This window comes from Doryrhamphus excisus, linkage group LG10 (assembly GCF_037039965.1).
Source record: "Doryrhamphus excisus strain RoL-2023G ecotype Guam linkage group LG10, RoL_Dexc_Guam_v1.1, whole genome shotgun sequence".
Classification (NCBI taxonomy): domain Eukaryota; kingdom Metazoa; phylum Chordata; class Actinopteri; order Syngnathiformes; family Syngnathidae; genus Doryrhamphus; species Doryrhamphus excisus.
The window spans coordinates 15961401-15983226 of record NC_136366.1 but is presented as its reverse complement, the minus strand read 5'-3'; the positions used below and the strand labels follow the sequence as shown (position 1 = coordinate 15983226).

At 40.9% G+C, this 21826-nt stretch overlaps 1 protein-coding gene and 1 long non-coding RNA gene across 2 annotated transcripts in view; one reads left to right on the top strand and one right to left on the bottom strand.

The window, feature by feature from the left end:
- The window catches only part of LOC131104879 (ephrin-A5b-like), an 84423-nt gene that overhangs the window by 20976 nt on the left and 41621 nt on the right, over positions 1-21826 (top strand). The gene's annotated exons all lie outside the window — the stretch shown is intronic.
- On the bottom strand, positions 1647-4031 carry LOC144901126 (uncharacterized). Its single transcript, XR_013629287.1, has 2 exons — positions 3741-4031; positions 1647-1941 (listed from the first exon to the last, which is right to left on the bottom strand). It is a non-coding gene; the product is annotated as an uncharacterized LOC144901126 (long non-coding RNA).

Below are 21826 nucleotides of genomic sequence, written 5' to 3'. Positions count from 1 at the left end.
ACCAATCAGGCTTCAGCTTGCAACTTTAAGAGCGCCAATGAGACGATGAGAGCAGCTGTTCTCTCATTGGCTCGTCGAGCGCGGCTCACCAAAACTGTGCCAGACACGCCGGTGTAGAAATAACCCACCACTGCGTTTTGCCTGAAGGGAGCAAAGCTCTTAATGCAGCGTGCTCAATTCTTGGAGAAGTTTGAAAAGGCTGCAAATATTTCAGTCATTTGCAAAACTCTATGATGTCTGTGTGCAACCCTGGCAAGGACAGTAGAAGGTTACAAGGAGATGAATCGGGCCTCACACACTCAAAAAAAAAAAAAAATAAATAAATAACATGTATCACCGTGGGAGCCTCCGCCTCTTCGACTATGCAGCTGATAATGATGCAATCACATTGGGATGTTTTTTTTTGTCATCTTAACTCACATGACGTTGTTTCATCATCAAGTCAGTCATTTTTAATTCCATCAGTTCCATTAAGGGAGTACAGTAAGCCATCAAAAAGGCCTCCGTTTTCAAACAAGCTATGCTTTATTATTTGAAATGATGATAGTAGGCCAGGTTTTACACTATAAAAGTCAATTTAATGACAGATGAATGACAATAAAACCCAATTGGTCCTGATTAGCGGTCTCCAACTGTACAGTTTATCAACAGAAAATAGGCACAAATTAATGTATATCATTATTATATTAAATTTATTGAAATATGCATTTGTAATATCATGTGTAAGTAGGTTATTTTTTATTGAATATATTTTATTTGTCTTATTTATAGTATATTTTGATGTATTTATATTTTAAGGTATTCTAATTATTTAATTACAAATATACTAAATAATGAAGTAACACACAATGACTTCTGAATTATTATTTAATTTTTATTTATCAATTAATTATGAATTAAATTAAACATTTTCTATGAATATTACATAAGTAGGTTATTTTTTATATTGAATATATTTTGTCTTATTTGTAGTATATTTTGATGTATTAATGTATTTATATTTTCAGGTATTCTAATTATTTAATTACAAATATACTAAGTAATGAAGTAACACACAATGACTTCTGATTCATTATTTAATTTTTATTTATCAATTAATTATGAATTAAATTAAACATTTTCTATGAATATTACTGCCTACTGTCTGTAAGGACAAACTGTAAAATTTTAAAATAATTAAGAAAAAAAAAGAAAATATTATGTAATCACACAAGCAAAATAAAGCAAGCACCGTTTTAATGTGAAAAAGAGAAAAAGATGCATGTAGAATATATATAGATGCATATAGAATAGTGTCCTTTCGTGGTTTGTCATCCTGCTGCTGACTCCTGCTGCCATCATACGGGACCAGGCGTTGTGATTAAGGCTGCTCAGTGTGACAATTTAGTGGCTTGATGAAGTAAAAACAAAAAAAACAAACATGACTGTGTAGCTGCCAGGCCTCGGTTGTCCGTGCGTGTGACACACAAGCACCAAACCATTATTTATAAGGTTAAACCACCACCATCCGATGACACAAAGGGATCAGTTCCACCACTGAATTTGGACCATTCTGTGACAATGGGATGTTTTCTCCTTTTGAAATTAACGGGTTTGGTCAGTGGAGTGCCTAAGCTTAAGCTCCTTATAATTAATTTTCTGTCTGTAAAAAAAAAAAAAAAAAAAAAAAGTGTTTAAGCTTGCATATCTAAGACACAACTCTAATGTGCATATCTGTACGCATACACGCACACTACTGGAGGTAAACACACATGGACACATACGCTGATCCTGTAAGTCAGCTGTTTGATCATAAATGGTGATTAATCAGCCGTGAGATGCTTTGAATGAAGTGCGGCTTTTCATGTCACAGTTCGTGCAGCCTGATCCGTCTGGCCGTTCCTGAATGCTTTCTGGTTTAGCCGAGCAGATGATGACAGGGAGTGTGGTGGCAGTCCGTACCTGGAAAGCAACCAGGGTTAGTCTGAGAACTAAGTCTTGAGAACAATATATTTTTCTGATGAAATCAGAATTTTTTCACAAAAAAAGTACATAGAAGAAGTGGAGGGTTTTTTTTCTTGAGTGGGTTAGTGTTTATTTTATACAAGGTTAGAACCAAATGACCTGTCCGGCCAGTACAGTTGCAGGATGCTCAATTATTACACCAAATACAATACACCATAATGAAGTAAACTTTTTTAACTTTAACTTTTTTAACTTTTGTTATTGGTAAGGCGGCAACTCAGTCGCTTGTTGTTTTGATTAATCAAGTAATAACCATGTTAACTGATTCGTGGACGTAATCTGCTGAATTGGCCGATAAAAATAATGGAATTTACATCACGGAATCACATGGAAGTTTACATAATGTGAATGGATTTTTTTCATCAAAATATCTTACATATGCTGCTGGAATTGCATCGATTATTACATCTTTCTTAATCACGAGCATGGGGGCCAAAAGTTAGCTAGGCTACATCAATTTCTCAATTACTAGGCAAAATTGTCTATGAATGTATTGCATCAATCAATGCAAGGATTTTTACATTAAATTAACAGACATTTTATGTATTCAACCAAAAAGTGCAAACACTACACTAGTAAAATAAGTGTAAAAAAAAAAAATTGAAAAATAATGAAACAGGGAAAAAAAAATCCTAGGTCCCTACAAACCGTTAGTGGTTTGGTCCGCAGCATATCAGTAAAGAGGCAAGATGTCAATCACTCTTATCCAAAGCTATCTTGTTTAGTCCAGCAAACACAGATAATAAGTCTGAAAACTATTCACAGAGGCTCAAATCTGAGGATATTTATATTTTTAACAAAAAATAATATGCATCAATCAATGCAAGGATTTTTGCATTAAATTAACAGACATTTTATGTATTCAACCAAACAGCGCAAACACTACAACTAGTAAAAAATAAGTGTAAAAAAAAAAATTATAAAATAATGAAACGGGAAAAAAAAATCCTAGGCCCCTACAAACCGTTAGTGGTTTGGTCCGCAGCATATCAGTAAAGAGGCAAGATGTCAATCACTCTTATCCAAAGCTATCTTGTTTAGTCCAGCAAACACAGATAATAAGTCTGAAAACTATTCACAAAGGCTCAAATCTGAGGATATTTACATTTTTAACTAAAAAAATTAATTAATTGATTAATTGGATAATTGATTAAACATTCATCAATGTATTATTTCAGGCGTAGTTATCAGTTTGACCTTTAAAACTATATTTAAAAGCAGACATGGCGCCGAGGCCTGTCAGAATTTGCATTGCGATAAGGGAAAATTTGACAGAAAATGAGGCAAAATAAGGGAAATTATGTTTTTTTTCTTCTGTAGGTTAATTTAAATAGAATTCAAATGGGAGGGCGCCAGGAAAGAAGGAGTTGCCAAGGGAAAACTGGGGGGGGTTGACAGGTATGCACTGAGGCAGAAGGCATGTTTGTAAATGCAAGTCAAATAGAATTTTTAAGTGAGTAAGGAGTCTGTTTTTTAAAAAAACAAAAGTCTGAGGTAAAATTTATCTGTAAATATCAAAATGTCGCCAGATTATACTCACACGCATGAGCTGTCTGCCTCCATTTTGTTGTTCATGAGCAACCCCCCGCCCCCCAAGTGATGAGTCAAGCAAGATACAGTATGCACATGCGCCACGTCCGTTCCCTAGTCTTCATTTTAACGCTATTTTGCATATTGAAGTGGAAAATATCATACAATCGCATTTCATGTTAAATCTGAGAATGAAGCAAACTCACCCTGGACCCTGCCCACCATTGGCCGACCGCCCTTTTGTTCCGCTTCAGAATGGAGTTGACGCGCGTGAATCCAAATGTGACAGCAGAAGGCCCCGGAGTTCATTATTTGTCGCTGATCTCACAGGGTGAGTGGAAAAATCACTCCTTTGTGTCTGGGAAGAAGCAGCCTTCCTCTGACCTCATGGTTTGTGCAGTGTAATGTCAAAGGCCCTGAGGTTTGCAGGGCGTAGCCACACCCACTCTGTTGTCTCTCCGTCACTGTGAGATGGAGCTGAGAGATGGAGAAAAAAAAAAAAAAACTCCTCCAAACACATTTTTTGGCTTCCACATTTTATAGTGTACTAATTGGACCCGGAGCTGCTGAGAGGATCTCTTCTTTTCTCCACATTGAGATTATGCAAGTTCTGTACACCTCAGACCACACATACTCTCCAATTAGGCCTTCTTTTAATGGCGCTGCCATACAGTGAAAGCTATGATGCATTCAAATGCGGTCCAAATGAGAGTTTAATCCACTGCTCGTCCTGTCACATCCCTCATCAAACATGTTAGCATTTGAGAAGCAGCAATGATGTAAAAGCTAAGACTTAGTATAATGACTCGATGTAACCTTAGTGTGGTTGTTGTTTTTTTTTTTGAAAAATTGTGGGCTTTTGGTTAAAAAAAAAATCTTAAATTAGCCATAATTTATAAAAAAAAAAAAAAAAAATTGCATGAAAAATGTACAACATGCATCTACCAACAGAAAATTGTATTTTATTCCAATTTGATGTTGGCATCCTTCCGTATGAATGGGTTAAATTTCAACTTTTTTTTGCACATTGAAGGGGGATCACGATGAAGCAGTATCTGTAGGACAAAAATACATACAACTAATGATGATGACTCATTTTCAGGGGAATCAAATTTTCACCGCGGATATAAATGAAATCGTCAAGATGAAACACTCTCAGTGCACCAAATAATCATTCCAATGACTTTATCTTTTTTCATATGATGCACACACAGCAATAAACGACTTCATGCTCTGTCTCCTTTTCTGCTCTGTTCTTATTGTGCTGTGAGGCGTTTAAGTGCACTCGTGATTGTGAGAGTTAATTGCGCTCTGAAAATTAGTCTACCCCGCACTTTGGGGACCTAGGGTCTAAGCGCTAGCCTGACAACCAGGCTAAAGGCTATGGTGTGATTTGTGTTGTGAGTAAACAATGGTAATTGAGGAGAGAAGCTAAGCTAAAATCGACATTTTTATGTGTTTATTTGCTGGTAATCTGGGAAGGTAGGGATCTATTTCACTATTTGATAGTGAGCCGCTACACAATATTTATCCACGTTATGAATACTTATGAATGAGTGCTGATGTGCAAATATTTGTGGTGCGTTGCGGCATAGAACAGGACACCTTGACTCCATCATTGACTCCCATCATCCCAATTTTTTTTTTTATGGTAGGTTAAGTCGCTCTCCGGCTGCACGGCGGACAAGTGATTAACGCGCAGGCCTCACAGTAGGAGACCCGAGTTCAATTCCACCCTGTGTGGAGTTTGCATGTTCTCCCCGTGCATGCGTGGGTTTTCTCCGGGTACTCCGGTTTCCTCCCACATTCCAAAAACATGCTAGGTTAATTAGCGACTCCAAATTGTCCATAGGTAGTATGAATGTGAGTGTGAATGGTTGTTTGTCTATATGTGCCCTGTGATTGGCTGACGACTAGGCCAGGGTGTACCCCGCCTATTGCCCGATGATAGCTGGGATAGGCCCCAGCACCCCTGTGGTAGAATGAATGAATGATTAATTTAGGCAACATTTAAATTTTTTTAATGTTCAATGGCTATATAAACATCAGTCTTTCATCAGAAAAAAATCTTGTTTCTACCTTTTTCCGTTCTTTAGTAATCAGCAGTAGAACATAGGTAAGTTTCAGGAAAATATTAGTTCCCGACTAGAAAAGGGTTTTGGTGAAAAAACACAATTTCTCGCATAAAGTTTTTCACATTTCGAAGTGAGTGTCCCCACAATGAGCCCCCAGTAAGGGGGCCACCAGTCCAGGGTGTACCCCGCCTCTAGCCTGAAGACAGCTGGGATAGGCTCCAGCACCTCAGTGGTAGAGAATGAATGAATGAAGTTGCCCTCCAGTCATTGGCTGTGTGTATGCATCAACTCAGTGAGCACCCCCTACTGGCCAAACAGTATGGAAATTGAATATTCTGCTTGAGATGCTGCAATTCCTTCAGACTCGGGACGATGGAGTCGATTCCTGTGTCCTGACTGGCATGAACCCGGAGTCATGTTGCAAAAAAGAACATTTATAATGGATGGTTTTGTTCCAAGCTAATAGGTTTTAATGGCGGAGATTGAGTTGTGTGTGCAACAGCTGCAGAATTTTGTGGTTGCACCCTCCACTTACTAAGCCAACACATGCAGTAACAGAGTTTTCATTGCAAATCCTCCAAAGTGTGTGATATACGATAGCCCGCTTTCACCCCCCCCTGTAGTTCTGCTTGGCGACAGTCCGAGCAAACCCATGCTTTCTGGATGTAACGCTGATATTCCATCACATACCCCCCCCCCCCCCCACTTCAGCCTTCCATCATGTCCCAGTTCGACTGTAACATCAAAATGGCACAGCTCAGCTGAAGCAAACGTTCATGGGAAAGGGTCGCTTCTTCTGTGGAGGAAGAAATGTTAATGGATTAAGTGGCTGCTGTTTCCCACCCGAGAGCCAAGCATCTAGCGTACCCCGGTATTTCCCTCCTTAATCTGAATGCTGGCTAATAGGCATGGCCGGCGTACCTCTGATTTATACCATGGTCCTCCACCATAAACTTGGCTTTCCTGCCCCTCTTCACCCCATTCATGTCAGCGAGCCCTGGCATTCTTCTTGAGCTTTTTAAGTGTGTTCACTTTGGATGGTGATGAAAGGAGTAGGGGGAACACAGGATCCTAAATCACTTAATGAGGGGAGACAGGCAATGCTTTTGTCCAGCTTGTTCTTTGGTTGCGTCCAGCCAAAGGCCTCTAACAGGCTGTGACACCTCGTTGTGCCGCAGACCTAAGTGTGTGTGTGTGTGTGTGGAATTATGTGTTGTGGTGCATCACCAGCATCCCTTCAGCTGCCGGCTTCAGCATCCGTTCAATTTTTTTTTTTTTTGCTTTGCATCTCAACATTTATTTGCATTTCCTCACCGTGTTTGTTTGAGTCTCCGGGCAGCGGGAGGCATATTTGTGATTGTGGGCAGGGTTAAGTGGGAGGCGGGAATCAAACTGTACAATGTGTGGGGAAGGATGACCTCGCTCCCTGCGGGTGTTTGGCTGTGGCCTGCAGATAGCGTGTGCTGACTGGGCTGGGGAATGAGGGCAGCGCCCGAAGGAGGAAATGGAATCATACGTTACGTTCTACGCCTACCAGCAAATAGCTAAAATCCACGAGACGGCCATATTTTTAACACACGGTTCGCTCCCACTCCTCCAAACCAACCTGCTAGCCCGACGTTAACAGTCTCCACTGAGCAACATTTGCAATAAAAGTGACTGTTGGCACCTTCTTTCTTAAATTGTCATGGTTCACTTGCAGCCCTTAAGCCCCAAACATACCTCAGATGCTTATTAAATGCATTAAAACTCAGCAGTAATGAATGATAATGTAAGTACATTATCATTCATTACAGACATAAACATTTTTGTGGTACATCTACCTGTGTTATTACATATTTATAAATATAATAATTGATTTCTGTGATTAAAAAATAAACGTTTATTTAACTAAAAATGTTAGTTTGCAGGGTGGGGGATCCATTATACACAGTATACGTAGGCGGCATTGTGCAGTCAACATGATAACACGGATGTTTGTACATCATCATTGCATGACATCTTTGCACAAATGCAACACAATCCACAAACATGGGGTGACAAAAACCCTAAAGTGCACCACACAAACATGATATATACGTATATAAAAAAACATGTCAGTTTTATGCTTATTTCAGTGCAACACTTAGAAAAAGACTGTTAGTGTAATATCCTGTGCTGGAGCCTATCCAAGCTGTCTTCGGGGGAGAGGCGGGGTACACCCTGGACTGGTCACCAGCCAATCACAGGGCACATATACGTAGACAAACAACCATTCACACTCACATTCATTCCTATGGACAATTTGGAGTCGCCAATTAACCTAGCATGTTTTTGGAATGTGGGAGGAAACCGGAGTACCCGGAGAAAACCCACGCATGCACGGGGAGAACATTCAAAATCCACACAGAGATGGCTGAGGGTGGAATTTAACTCGGGTCTGGTGCTAACCACTTGTCCACCATGCAGCCGAAATATAATTTATTCATTCATTCATTTTCTACTGCTTTTCCCTACGAGGGTTGCGGGGGGTGCTTGAGCCTATCCCAGCTGTCTTCGGGGGAGAGGCGAGGTACACCCTGGACTGGTGGCCAGCCAATCACAGGGCACATATAGACAAACAACCATTCACACCTGTGGACAATTTGGAGTCGCTGATTAACCTAGCATGTTTTTGGAGTACTCGGAGAAAACCCTAATAATGACATTTTATTGCAAATGTTGATCCAAAATCCTGGAACAAACATGCAATGCTAACCACTATTACATTTACTATACCTTACTACCAATTAATTGTAGTTCTCTTTCACACTTAAAAGCTTCATATTGGTCACAGTATTTTATATAGCACAAATGACACAACCATTTTGAGAAATGGGGGCCGGGAACATGCACGGGGAGAACATGCAAACCCGAGGGTGGAATCGAACTTGTGTTTCCTCGCTGTGTGGCCTGGGCGCTAACCACTTCCTACTGCATTCAAAGACATATTGTCAAATGTTTATTTTGTCAGTACAGAAATACACTTGGAAGACTGAGGCAGACCTGCTTTAGCTTTGTAGTAAGAGCCCCCCCCCCTTCCGTGACACCTTTCGTCCCTTGGCTTTCTCCAACATCACATTACTGACTTGTTCTTCCTCACCTCTTCATCACCCGCTGCTCGACACTCCTCCAGTCGTCAGATGACCTCCGCTTCTGCCGGCCCCTCCATTGCTAGTTTAGTCTACTCACCTGAGTCTACTCTCACTCTCCTCCCCCATTGGCCATTGACATCCCTGCCTTGGGCGCACATTAGTGCTGGGATGGCTGTTTGGATTTGACACTTGCGCTGTTTGCTCTCTCTCCCTCTTCTTGCTCTCTGTCTCTCACACACACACACACACATTTCACGCATGCTTACACATACACATGCTGACCGGCAGAAAGACTCATGTTTAGTTACACACCTCCCCTGGTGTTTTTGCTCCGGCCTCCATATTTAGACAAGTTTTATGATGTCCTCTTCAGGATAACTGGGCCTGGTGTGGGAATTCTGGCACCGCAGTGTACTCCAATCAAGCATGAACATATCAGCAGTAAACAGCTACATGTGCATGCATCTGCATGCGTGTGTGTGCGATAGCCGCATTGCCGCCGCGCCCTTTTAAAGCCAAGATTTATATGGTGGCTCTCCGTTTAGCTTCCCCGCTGCCGCTTCTTGGCCGCGAGACTGCACTGTTAGTTTCATCTGGCCCAAGTCCGGTTCCTTTCACGGTGCTTTTAAAAGAAGAAGAATGCCATGAAGTTCCCATGGTAAATCACATTCCCATTTACATTTCAAGCACCGCTTTGAATGCAAACCCACAACAACACTGCATTAAAAAGTCTTTAGGACGGCCACAAATGTCGTCATCGGTGAAGGAGCACCAAAGAGTCCAGTCAATCAGTTCAGAGATTCGGCAGAGGCAAAAAAAACCCCAACAACAACAATGTACTGTAAATAGGAAGAAAATCCTATTCCATTAATAACAATGTGGGTCAGTCACATACTTAAAATGTCTATATCCACATATTCAAATCGTTAAGCCCTTCTATCTCCCTTTCCTCTCTTCTCTAAGTACTCTTTTAATAAATAAAGCAACATCTGTGCCTTATTTATCACAATGTAGTAGCTGAGTGCTGGGACAGAATGATGCAAGCCTCATGAAAACATTTCTAAAAAGTATAGTGATGAAGTGTAAGGGAAATACCCCCCCTGTGGGACAAACACAGGAAGTTTCTGGTATTCCATCCTGAAGGTTGCTGGTTCAATCATCTATCCTCGAATGGCTTTGGAGAAGTGTACTTGAGGAAAATGCAGGATGCCCAGTTGCTCCTGATGCCCTGTCATCAGTAGATAAATGTGTTATAAATGTAAAAATTCATTAACATACCCTACCATGGTGTCCTTGCGGCTGTTTGGCATTCCATCCTGAAGGTTGCTGGTTCAATCCTCTGTCCATGTAGAAGTATCTTTCAGGAAAATGCAGAATGTCCAGTTGCTCCTGATGCCGAGTCATCCACAAATGTGTTGTAAATGTCAAAGTTCATTGACATACCCTACCTTGCCGTCCTTTCGGCTGATTGCCATTGCATCCTGAAGGTTGCTGGTTCGATTCTCTGTCCTCTAATGGCCATGGAGAAGTATCTTTGAGGAAAATGCAGGATGCCCAGTTGCTCCTGATGCCGTGTCATCAGTAGATAAATGTGTTCTAAATGTAAAAATTCATTGACATACCCTACCATGGTGTCCTTGCGGCTGTTTGGCATTCCATCTGAAGGTTGCTGGTTCAATCCTCTGTCCTCTAATGGCCATGGAGAAGTATCTTTGAGGAAAATGCAGGATGCCCAGTTGCTCCTGATGCCGTGTCATCAGTAGATAAATGTGTTCTAAATGTAAAAATTCATTGACATACCCTACCATGGTGTCCTTGCGGCTGTTTGGCATTCCATCTGAAGGTTGCTGGTTCAATCCTCTGTCCTCTAATGGCCATGGAGAAGTATCTTTGAGGAAAATGCAGGATGCCCAGTTGCTCCTGATGCCATGTCATCAGTAGGTAAATGTGTTCAAAATGTCAAAGTTCATTGACATACCCGGTGTCCTTTCTGTTTGGCATTTCATTCTGAAGGTCGCTGGTTCGATCCTCTTTCCTCCCGTAACCATGTAGAAGTATAATTGAGCAAGATACTGGCCCTCCAGTTGCTCCTGATGCTGCGTCGTCAGTTGGTAAACATAGTAACATTGTTCATTTACATACTCTACCATGGGGTGTTTTCTGCAAATTAGCATTCTAAGTACCTTAAAGTAATATCATGTCTGTCGACTACTAGTGAATGTTTGCATGGACAGATGTTTTAAAATGGTATGTTGCAGAATGATACTATAAAAATAGCAAGACAAAGGAGTGTTTATGAACTACGTATAGTAAATCTGCATGCATGTTTTAGAACACAAAAATATCCTTGGTTGTAAGTCTTGGCAGAGGTATTCACTCACAGACATGTTTATTTAGTGAAAAACACTAACGCTAACCATGTGGGGGTTTTTACAGCGAAAAAGAAATGTACACAGTACATGATAATGTAGGTCCGACCCACTATACCACAGTCCCATCTCTGTCAGGAATGGAGAATCTCCACCTCAGTACCAGAGGATTTTGGTTTCAGAGATGTTCCCCAGTTTGTTAAAGCTTCCAAAGTTCTACTTCATCATTTAAATGTGACATATTTTACAGTTTTTGACTTTAAGGCATCTTCGTCTACTGTATTTGTTCGAGTTCCAGACGTACAGCTTTGTGTTCACATGCATTACGGATGCACATTTTACCAGACTAAACTACAAACAGACATTGTGTACTTTGCTTCGTACTTTGTGTGGCGTTTGAATGAGCAACTCGATAGTGCGGGGAGACCATGAGAAAGCTCTGACATGAAAGCCGTCGTCTGTGCACCAAAGAAAATTCTGCTGACATCTAATCACAAAAAAGAGAGAGAGGAGTAGAAAAATGCGACCGAGCTCACAGCAACGCTGCGGGTTATCTTGAGGGAGCGTAACCTTTGTGACATTGATAGGATTTTACTCAAAAGACAGTGATTTTCCTGTGGGCACACTCAACTTGACCACCTTTCTTTCACTACTTTTCTTTGGGCTTTGCATTGCCTGGTTTCGAAGCTGCGAAGGTGATGGATGTCACCTCGCCCTCTGTGTCTTTTCTACCGGACTCCCTTTAATGGACCTTTTAGGGCGACTCAAGTGAAATTGATGGGAAAACGAACCCCCCCAAAATGCGAAAGAAAGACTCGCTGCCTTTCATTTCCGTTTCTCTCAACCACACAACATCAACACCTCATATTTTACATGCGGTAAAACACCCCCTTTTGGAAATGCGCTTCTATTCAGCTCATTTTGCTAAACGGTGCCTACAGCGCTGGAGGTCAGAAATGCTCCTTCAAGGCAACTGAAACTGAAACCAGTGTCCCGTCTGGCCCAAAGCAGCAGGGGAGGGAGTTCATTTTATTGACTATCTATGGAAACTGTCTATTTTGGGAAAGGTGTAAGGCCTGTTTAATGAGGTGCTCAAATTGGGTGGATAAAGGCCAAGCTTAGGGCTCAGGGATGCTCTTAGTGATCAACTGGGGTTAATTTCTCATCACTGAGAGAAAATGGGCGGCCAGGGATAAAGGATATTCAGCATAGAATGATCAATTGTGGAGTTACATGGGAATTTGGGAGAAAAAAAAATATCACCAGAATAGCCTTAGCCTCGTTTTACATTTTAGAGTCATAATGCAAAAATGGAATTAATAGGGGAGGGTCCGCTCCGGAATAGGATCACACTATATTCATAGAGATGAGGCATACACTGCACAGTGTATATCCATCCGCCGCTCATGCTGGAACTAGTTATTGTGCACGTCTGATCTATTGTGTATGTCTAGTGGATCTATTTTGACTGGGGTACTAAGTTATAATCTGATGCCTGCTGCCGTTTTGTTGATCTGTGTGTGTGTGTGTGTGTTCTTGATGGTCAATTTGAGCTGGTATCCGGGTTGTTCCTTCTGTAAGAACAATTCCAGAAATGTTTCCCACACATTTAATGATGAGCCACCACAAATGCATTCGGACTGCCACAGATAAATTTGATGCTTGCCTTTTTTTTCCAATTCTTGAACTTTTTTTTTTTATTGCAGCAATGCTGTTTTCGTGCCAAAAAAAGAAATCCATAACGCTAGCATATCATATGTAATTGGAGCATTCCTACAATAATTGGAAAACCAACAGCCAGGAATTACCGTTTCCTCCTCACTATGTTTTCTTGTCCGTGTTGACCGGTCTTGACCTCCCGACCCTCTTCATCCGCTCACAAAAGCTTCAGACGTTGCTCATATGATCGCCACCGACATGCCCCCCCCTCACCCCCTTTCCAACCCGCCCTGTCACCATTGTCTAAATGTCACCCAGCAAACAAAACACCCGATCATACAGAGACGGAACAAAACACAGCATCCTCCATTCACACTGCGACTGTCACACACTCGAACAAACAGGGCAACCTCCTGGAAAAAAAAAAAGAAAAGAAAACCTGCTTGTCTCATTTCTTTTTTAACATCGGGGGCCGGGAACTTCTCACCCCTGATCAAAGAGGGTATCTTTGAAAACATGGCAGCGATCCCGAACATGATAGCCATCCTATGAGCGTGTGTTATGCTGTGTGGTTTGTGCATAGAGGCCAAGAAAAGGCCCATTGTGGTATGGCCAGTGTGCCTAATTAGTGTCTACACAGCTATGTCAGTCCTTCTGTGATCTCTCCTTGTTCAATTGTTTGTGGGGCTCTATTGTGAGACGAGTGGGAACACTGCGCCAAAAGTGTGTGTGTGTGAGACCTTTATGAATGCATGTGTTATCAGAGACACACATCATCGTTCCTGTCTGTTGTGGCATCGTCTCACAAATGTTAACATCTCGGATGCCTCTTGATTTACAGCAGTGAGGCTCCACGGCATGGGGATCGGGTGGCACCGCTGCTCCCTGTGCGATCCCACGGCTGCAGGAGTCGAGTTCTGCATGTCCGTTGACTTCATGCCCTTTAATAACTTACACGTATGCCCTTATCAACAGTTTGTCAGGCCATGCAATGCAGGTGTCGGGTTTCTCCGAGGTACATGAATGTGTCGCCTCATTTAAAGTCGACAATGTGCGTCTGTTTCTGGGATATCAGTTGGAATATCCATAAGATTGTTATGATTGAAGTAGTTTCCCCCCTCCCTCAATTTCATCTATACCACCATGTAGGTGGAAAACACGTACAGTATCCTACATACATAATGTCAGTATGCAAATTTCCTAGCTAGCTAGCTAGGAAATAGTTTTTTTTCCCCCATCAATTTCATCTATACCACCATGTAAGCGGAAAACACGTACAGTATCCTACAGACATAAAGTCAGTATGCAACTTTCCAAGCTAGCTAGCTAGTTAGCTAATTGTACAATAGTTTTTCCCCCATCAATTTCATCTATACCACCATGTATGTAGGTGGAAAACATGTACAGTATCCTACAGACATAAAGTCAGTATGCAACTTTCCAAGCTAGCTAGCTAGCTAGCTAATTGTACAACTGTTACTCTAACTGCCTGGAAGCGTGGAAAATAGCAACAGATCTGGTCCTTACCTCAAAGAAACTTTCCTTTCCCCTTCCTACCCAAGTTGTATCGCAGGCTTGACAAAATGAACGATTCACTTACCGACTCTGGGTAGTACTCATCCAAGTTTCACAGACTCACTGGTGCAATTCGAGTCAATGGAGTACCCGATTGGTAGCGTATGCTAGCTGGTTGTTGTGTTGTTAAAGTTTTTGGTCGGAAAAAAAGCAATTTGCTCCAAATACTCCTCTTACAGTTTTGCGTTGTTACTTTTACAAAAGTCAAAGTCAAATAACTCAAAATTGAACATTAAACTCATCCCTCATTTATTGTGGTTAATTGGTTCCAGATCGGTCGAGTGGTTAGCGAGCAGACCTCACAGCTGGGAGACCAGGGTATAATTCCACCCTCGGCCATCTCTGTGTGGAGTTTGCATGTTCTCCCCGTGCATGCGTGGGTTTTCTCCGGGTACTCCGGTTTCCTCCCACATTCCAAAAACATGCTAGGTTAATTGGCCACTCCAAATTTCCATTGAATGTATGAATGTGAGTGTGAATGGTTGTTTGTCTATATGTGCCCTGTGATTGGCTGGCGACCAGTCCAGGATGTACCCTGCCTCTCGCACGAAGACAGCTGGGATAGGCTCCAGCACCCCCGCGACACTCGTGAGGAAAAAGCGGTAGAAAATGAATGAATTAATGGTTCGAGATTCTAAATGATAACTGAATTTCCACAAAGTAGAATTCAATATTAATGAATGGAATATGGAATATGTACCACGCCTCTTGCCCAAAGTCAGCTGGGATAGGCTCCAGCATACCCCTGCCACCCTACTGAGGATAAGCCTTATAGAAAAAGGATGTACCTTTTAAAATGAATCAATAAACTGAACAAACAAGGGTGGCTTAATTATTTTCCCATGATTATATTCACATGTAGTATGTTTAAACCCACAACAAATTGATTGGTCTTTGTGTCACAATAATTCAAGACAATAGATCTATTTACACAAGGTTAAAAATTATTGGGAGGACCCCGTCAACTGTTGGAAGATTAACTTTGACGACATCAAATGTTTTTGCCTCCCCCTGCAGTGTTTGCGCAGATGAAAGAGCTGACTGAATGGGCTTTGTGCTAAATGAGGGATAAGACTATTGTCTGGAGCCTGGATTTCCACACACAACACAATCTAACTTATCTCTGAAAATCTCAATTCCTCAAGTATATTTCTCATGAGATTAGGAATACGGATATGTGTTATTTTTTTTTCAGCATGGGCACCAGGAAATTTCCAGAAATTCAGAGTCATGTAATTTTTCAGCCAAAATGACTACTTTGGATTGACTTTAAAGGGAACCTATTATGTTTTTCCACTTTTCCGGCATATAAATGTTGTTGTATTATTGTTTAAACAAAGTTTGCGTATTTGGAAGTGAGCCCTGAAAGAAGTTTGGGATGGCTCTGAACGTTTGGTTTCAGGGCATTCCCGGATACAAGCCCCACCCCTGTTTTCACCTGAGTTAGCATGGAGCAATGATTGTTTATCATATTTGAGGGAATCTAACTTGCCAAGCATCAGGCAGAAATATGGGGCTGTTAAAAATGAAATGAAAAATGAGAATAATCGGTCCCCTTTAATTGCTGAATGGAAATACATGAGTGTATGTGATGTCATGGGAAGATAATTATAGGTTATCAATGGTTTGTCTGGTATCAGGCCAGGTATGATACCTGGCCTGATACCAGACAAACCATGTGATGATCTTATTATCACATACTTTTTAATCATGAGCTTATTATCACCTACTATTTCATCAACAGACCATTTTGTTTCCAGAAATTTTTTTTACATGTATTATATCTAAGCAGTGTAAACACAATAATTGCAAAAATATTTCAATAATAATATTTTATCAACAGTCTTATCTTATCAATGTCTGACAATTAAAGTTCCATTAATCAAGTTTGGGTTTTTTGGTGACTGGAGAAGCACTAGGCCAGGGGTCAGCAACCTGCGGCTCCAGAGCCGCATGTGGCTCTTCAGCCTCTTTATTGTGGCTCCCTTTGCGATGCTTGAATATTTTTAACACCCGAGTGGGGAAAATGCACGTCTTTTGTAATGAGTTTTAAAAAATCCAACTTTGTCTGAGACCATGAATGCATCCTGAGTGAGTTCTGACTGCTATCCAGTTCAGTACATGAAGAAAAACAAGTAATACTTACCTACAAATCTAAAAAATAAATTCGAGATAATTTAAAAACAGCGGCATGGGAACTTGTTTTTACGTTTACAGTAGTTTACACATACATTTATGTAAGTTTATCTCCAAAACTAGCAAGAGTACTCCAACTCGTCTTTTCTTATCTGAACTACTTTGATACCCCCAAATTCCCTCCAATGTTGTTTTAAACATACTATATGTTTTGCGGCTCCAGGCTATTTTTCTTCAGTGGGCATTGGGTAAAATGGCTCTTTTCATAGTAAAGGTTGCCGACCCCTGCACTAGGCACTAAGCACTCGTGTGCTGTTCTCTGATTGGTTGTTTCACGGACACGATACCAGAGCAGCGCGCTCTGAGTGGACAGCTACGGGGGCTGATACTGGAAATGGTTAAACTCTATATTTTATCAGTATCACTGCCCTGGGCTTTGACACAGTATCATTTCGGCCTTTTCCCGTATCATTCATGGGCAGTTTCTAGGGTACAGGGCCAATTAATACTGTAGTATGTGATAAGATAAGATGAATAATGCCTTTATTCGTCCCTCAGTGGGGAAATTTGCATTGCATCAGTTAAGCAGTACAAAAATCCACAATATAGAAAAATAAACAATATAAACAACACAAGTATTAACAAAATCAACAGTTTTACCCAGAGTTATATACAAATACAGTATGCAGATAATATGAAATGAGATGAAATATATGACCAGTCTATACACTATGAGATCTTGCTAGTCAGTTAATATGAGGCATTATAGAAGTACTTCACATAGAACTTAATATATTGCATTTAGAGATCAGATATTGCACAGAAATGCATGTTATTAGTCTTTTTTTAATGATTTGCTATAGATATCTAAGTTTGTGTGTGTGTGTGTTTGTGTGTGAGAGGGTGTCCTGCTTTGTCAGCACACAGGGGGGGTACTGTCCTGTGTCTGGATGAGAGGAGATGCACCACAACAATTCAATACATCTGCCTTTGACACTGTTTGAAAGCTGGGGAGTCCTGTGTGTGGTGACCCATCTAGACGAATGGTATCGACTGACCGGAAGACTGGTCAATATCAGATATTTGTTTGGGTTGGTTCAATGTGGTCACTCGGACAGAACAGCCAACTGTGGTCACGGGTCAAAGTCTCACTCGCAGTGCATTCTCGAAACACAGTGTTGGATTAATACATACATTTAAGGAGTTTAAAATGTTGTACTTGTTATGAAATGTGTTCATGGTTGCCTTAAATGCCGCCGTGCTGGAGTTTTACACTCCAATTTGGTAATATAATTCATACATGCTGTCACATCCAAGACAAGAATGGTGATTCATGCAGATTTTATTTCCTTTTTACATGGAAGCTCATAAAATGCTGTTTAGCTGCGGGAACTACGCGGGAATGAATGAACCGGGAAAGTGATGTGATTGATGAGAGTGGGGAAAAACCCACTGGTGGCTTTTCCTAACGCATTTAAGATTTATTTCTCAATTTGACATTTTTCTGGGTCTAACTTTATGTGTGATATATTGAGGTAACCGAGAAGGTTGGCGCATTTTTGTTGCTGTAGTTTCAGTGAATGATCCCCAAATTTATTTCCTTTAAATACATCGTGTGTCGTATATTAATACTCCTGTAGGTGGCAACAACAAATCTCAAAACCGCTGTCATTAAAGACAAAAACCAACGTTTGCCAGAAGTCGAATGCCATTAAGACTGCCTTGTTATTTGTAGAACCTGAGGGAGTTTTTGACTGCATTTTATTGTTATTATATATCAGATGTTTTAGTGCTTTTGCCATATTTTGAGGCGTTCAAAATCACTAGTGCTAATCACTAGCGCATATGTAGGGTTTTCAGTGTAAATTTATGCCGTTTGACACCCCTGCACAACATGAAGCATTGTGCCATTGAAGGAAAAACTACCCCAGATCATGAAAGTACCCCCCTCCACTGTGCTGTGTGGAAGAAACATCTCAGGTGGGATCTGCTTGTCATGCCAGTAATGTTGGAAAGGCATCTGGGTTGGCGCATTTTTGTTGCTGTATTTTCCGTGAATGATCCCCAAATTTATTTCCTTCAAATACATCGTCTGTCATATATTAATACTCCTGTAGGTGGCAACAACAAATCTCAAAACCGCTGTCATTAAAGACAAAAACCAACGTTTGCCAGAAGTCGAATGCCATTAAGACTGCCTTGTTATTTGTAGAACCTGAGGGAGTTTTTGACTGCATTTTATTGTTATTATATATCAGATGTTTTAGTGCTTTTGCCATATTTTGAGGCGTTCAAAATCACTAACGCTAATCACTAGCGCATATGTGGGGTTTTCAGTGGAAATTTATGCCGTTTGACACTCCTGCACAACACTAATCACTAGCGCATATGTGGGGTTTTCAGTGTAAATTTATGCCGTTTGACACCCCTGCACAACATGAAGCATTGTGCCATTGAAGGAAAAACTACTCCAGATCATGAAAGTACCCCCCTCCACTGTGCTGTGTGGAAGAAACATCTCAGGTGGGATCTGCTTGTCATGCCAGTAATGTTGGAAAGGCATCTGGGTTGGCGCATTTTTGTTGCTGTATTTTCCGTGAATGATCCCCAAATTTATTTCCTTTAAATACATCGTCTGTCATATATTAATACTCCTGTAGGTGGCAACAACAAATCTCAAAACCGCTGTCATTAAAGACAAAAAACAATGTTTGCCAGAAGTCGAATGCCATTAAGACTGCCTTGTTATTTGTAGAACCTGAGGGAGTTTTTGACTGCATTTTATTGTTATTATATATCAGATGTTTAAGTGATTTTGCCATATTTTGAGGTGTTCAAAATCGTTCAAAATCACTAACGCTAATCACTAGCGCATATGTGGGGTTTTCAATGTAAATTTATGCCATTTGACACCCCTGCACAACGCTAATCACTAGCGCATATGTGGGGTTTTCAGTGTAAATTTATGCCGTTTGACACCCCTGCACAACGCTAATCACTAGCGCATATGTGGGGTTTTCAGTGTAAATTTATGCCATTTGACACCCCTGCACAACATTAAGCATTGTGCCATTGAAGGAAAAACTAGCTCAGATCATGAAAGTACCCCCTCCACTGTGCTGTGTGGAAGAAACATCTCAGGTGGGATCTGCTTGTCATGCCAGTAATGTTGGAAAGGCATCTGGGCCGTCAAGGTTGCATTTTTCTCATCACAGAATAAAACTTTCTTCCACCTTTTAACGTCCCATGTTTGGTGCTTTCGTCCAAACGGGTAATGTTGGCATGCTGAAGGACACAAGGCCTTTGATTAAGTTTTTTTTTGCTCTTAAAACAGTTCTCTGGTAGACGCCGTATGACATTAAATCCACATTTTCTCCAAGATTTTGACTTTTAAATGCTCTCGTTTTAAACTATTGATATTGTTTGCAATAATTTGCTCCTATTTCTTGTTTTTGCATTTTGAAGGTCTACTTAAAACCAACAGTGCAAAATGTAAGTTAGTTGCAATTTTTATTTATTTTTTTATTAGTTATTTCAGAAGCATCAAGAGGAAGTCATGTAAGCCCCCCCACACGTGTGACTCCCCGAGCATGCCTCTAAGCCACACTTCATTCTTTTCCTTTCCCTCTTTGTGCTGTCACATAAATATGTAGTGTTCAGAAAAAAAAACAAAAACAACAAAATCCAGAGCATGTGACTGGCCTCTTGACCACCAGCCGCCCAGCTGAGCACGTTTTGCTCATAACCGAGTCCTTGAGTTGTCTCCCTTAAAAAAAAAAAAAAAAAAAAAGGAGGTTCCCATTTTGTCACCTGCTCTTGATCAGCAAGAGATTTACTGTGACCTGACTGAGGGAAGGCCTCCACGAGGCGTCTGGAATTATACCACTTTGACTCTTTAGGGGCCTGACTGCACGAGGTCAGGGTGAGAGATCCAGATTTATACTACAACGCTGCTCATGCTCTTTCTCCATTTAGCTAATGGCTATGCTGTCATAATACCCGTCCTTTTAAGGAGGAAGAATTATGGCCTCATTGTCTTCTTGCTGAAGTTGTTTGTGTGTTTCTTCTCGGAATGCACTGTTGTTGTAGCTTTGCTGAGGTAGGACTGATATTGGATGGCATCTGGTTTAGGTTTTTGAAGTAGTAATAGCCAGTATTGCCTTGTTTTTTTATAAGGCAATAATGATCATTTATGTCTCGTGTTGTTGTTATCAGGACAAAACTGTCATATGATGAGGACTGTACCAGTCTGACTACACGGGGGTGCCCATTGCTACCAATTTTATACCTATTTTGATATAATTTCAGCCTTGTTTGTGTTAATAAAGAATTGAAAATGACCTATACTTGGGCAAGATGGCGGAACGTACACACCGTGAAATCCTGTGTTATTATTTAGTCCATATTGGGTCTGGTTTAACATCTTTTGGATATTGGATTCCGCTTTTATCACCAATTTTCGACTCGTTCCTGAGTGCTGGAGCCTACACACAACATCCATAAGATTCTGGAGTTCTGGACTGCGATGTCATAATTTTCACCCAGACAGCTGCAGTTGTAGATTTCAGTAGTTTTATACCTGCCGTGAAAAATTAAAAACAAAGTAAATATTGTTTTTATATGGTTTATATATCAAGTAGACTGAATTTCCCCCACTGTCTGAGCCAGTGAGTACATGTGGTCCGGGAGCCAAAAGACATCTGTGCCACATTCCTCTCCCATTCAAGTGTACATTGTTCTCCTAACCCCAAACATTACCGGTTCACACCATCGGGATGTATTTGGAGTAACCTTCATTGGGTCATTATCATGCACCTTCATCATAGGCTCATCAGACCACAGCCATCACATCCAGGCCAAATAAGTGTGTATGGATGGACGTGGGCCGTGTGCCAGCAAGCTGCACGGTCATTAGCTGCAAGCCGACAGAGGAAAAAAAAAGAGGGAAGGAAGAGAGAAACCTAAACCTCATGGGAGACATTTGATGTCTTCGGAACTGTGTTTGACATTTGGAAGAACATGAAGAATAAGATGAGAATTTAACTTTGCACTCTGCCCTGGAAATAAAACAAAAAAACAAAAAAAAAAAACAAAAAACGCTCAGCTGATATGTCATTTCCACAGAGAAGAACGCTAATTAAATTTGTCAGGTAGTGTGACATCGCAGGTTCACACTGTTAAACACCGTGTGACTGCACAAAGCTCATTTCCATAGCAGGCTCTATTCTTCAAGAATGTACACTTGATTGCCATTTACACCTTTACACACTTTTAATAAGTGACATGACACCAGGACACATCTCACAGTGTGTAGAAACGCATCAAACAACCACCAAAAATTAGAATTACAGACACAAGCCTATTA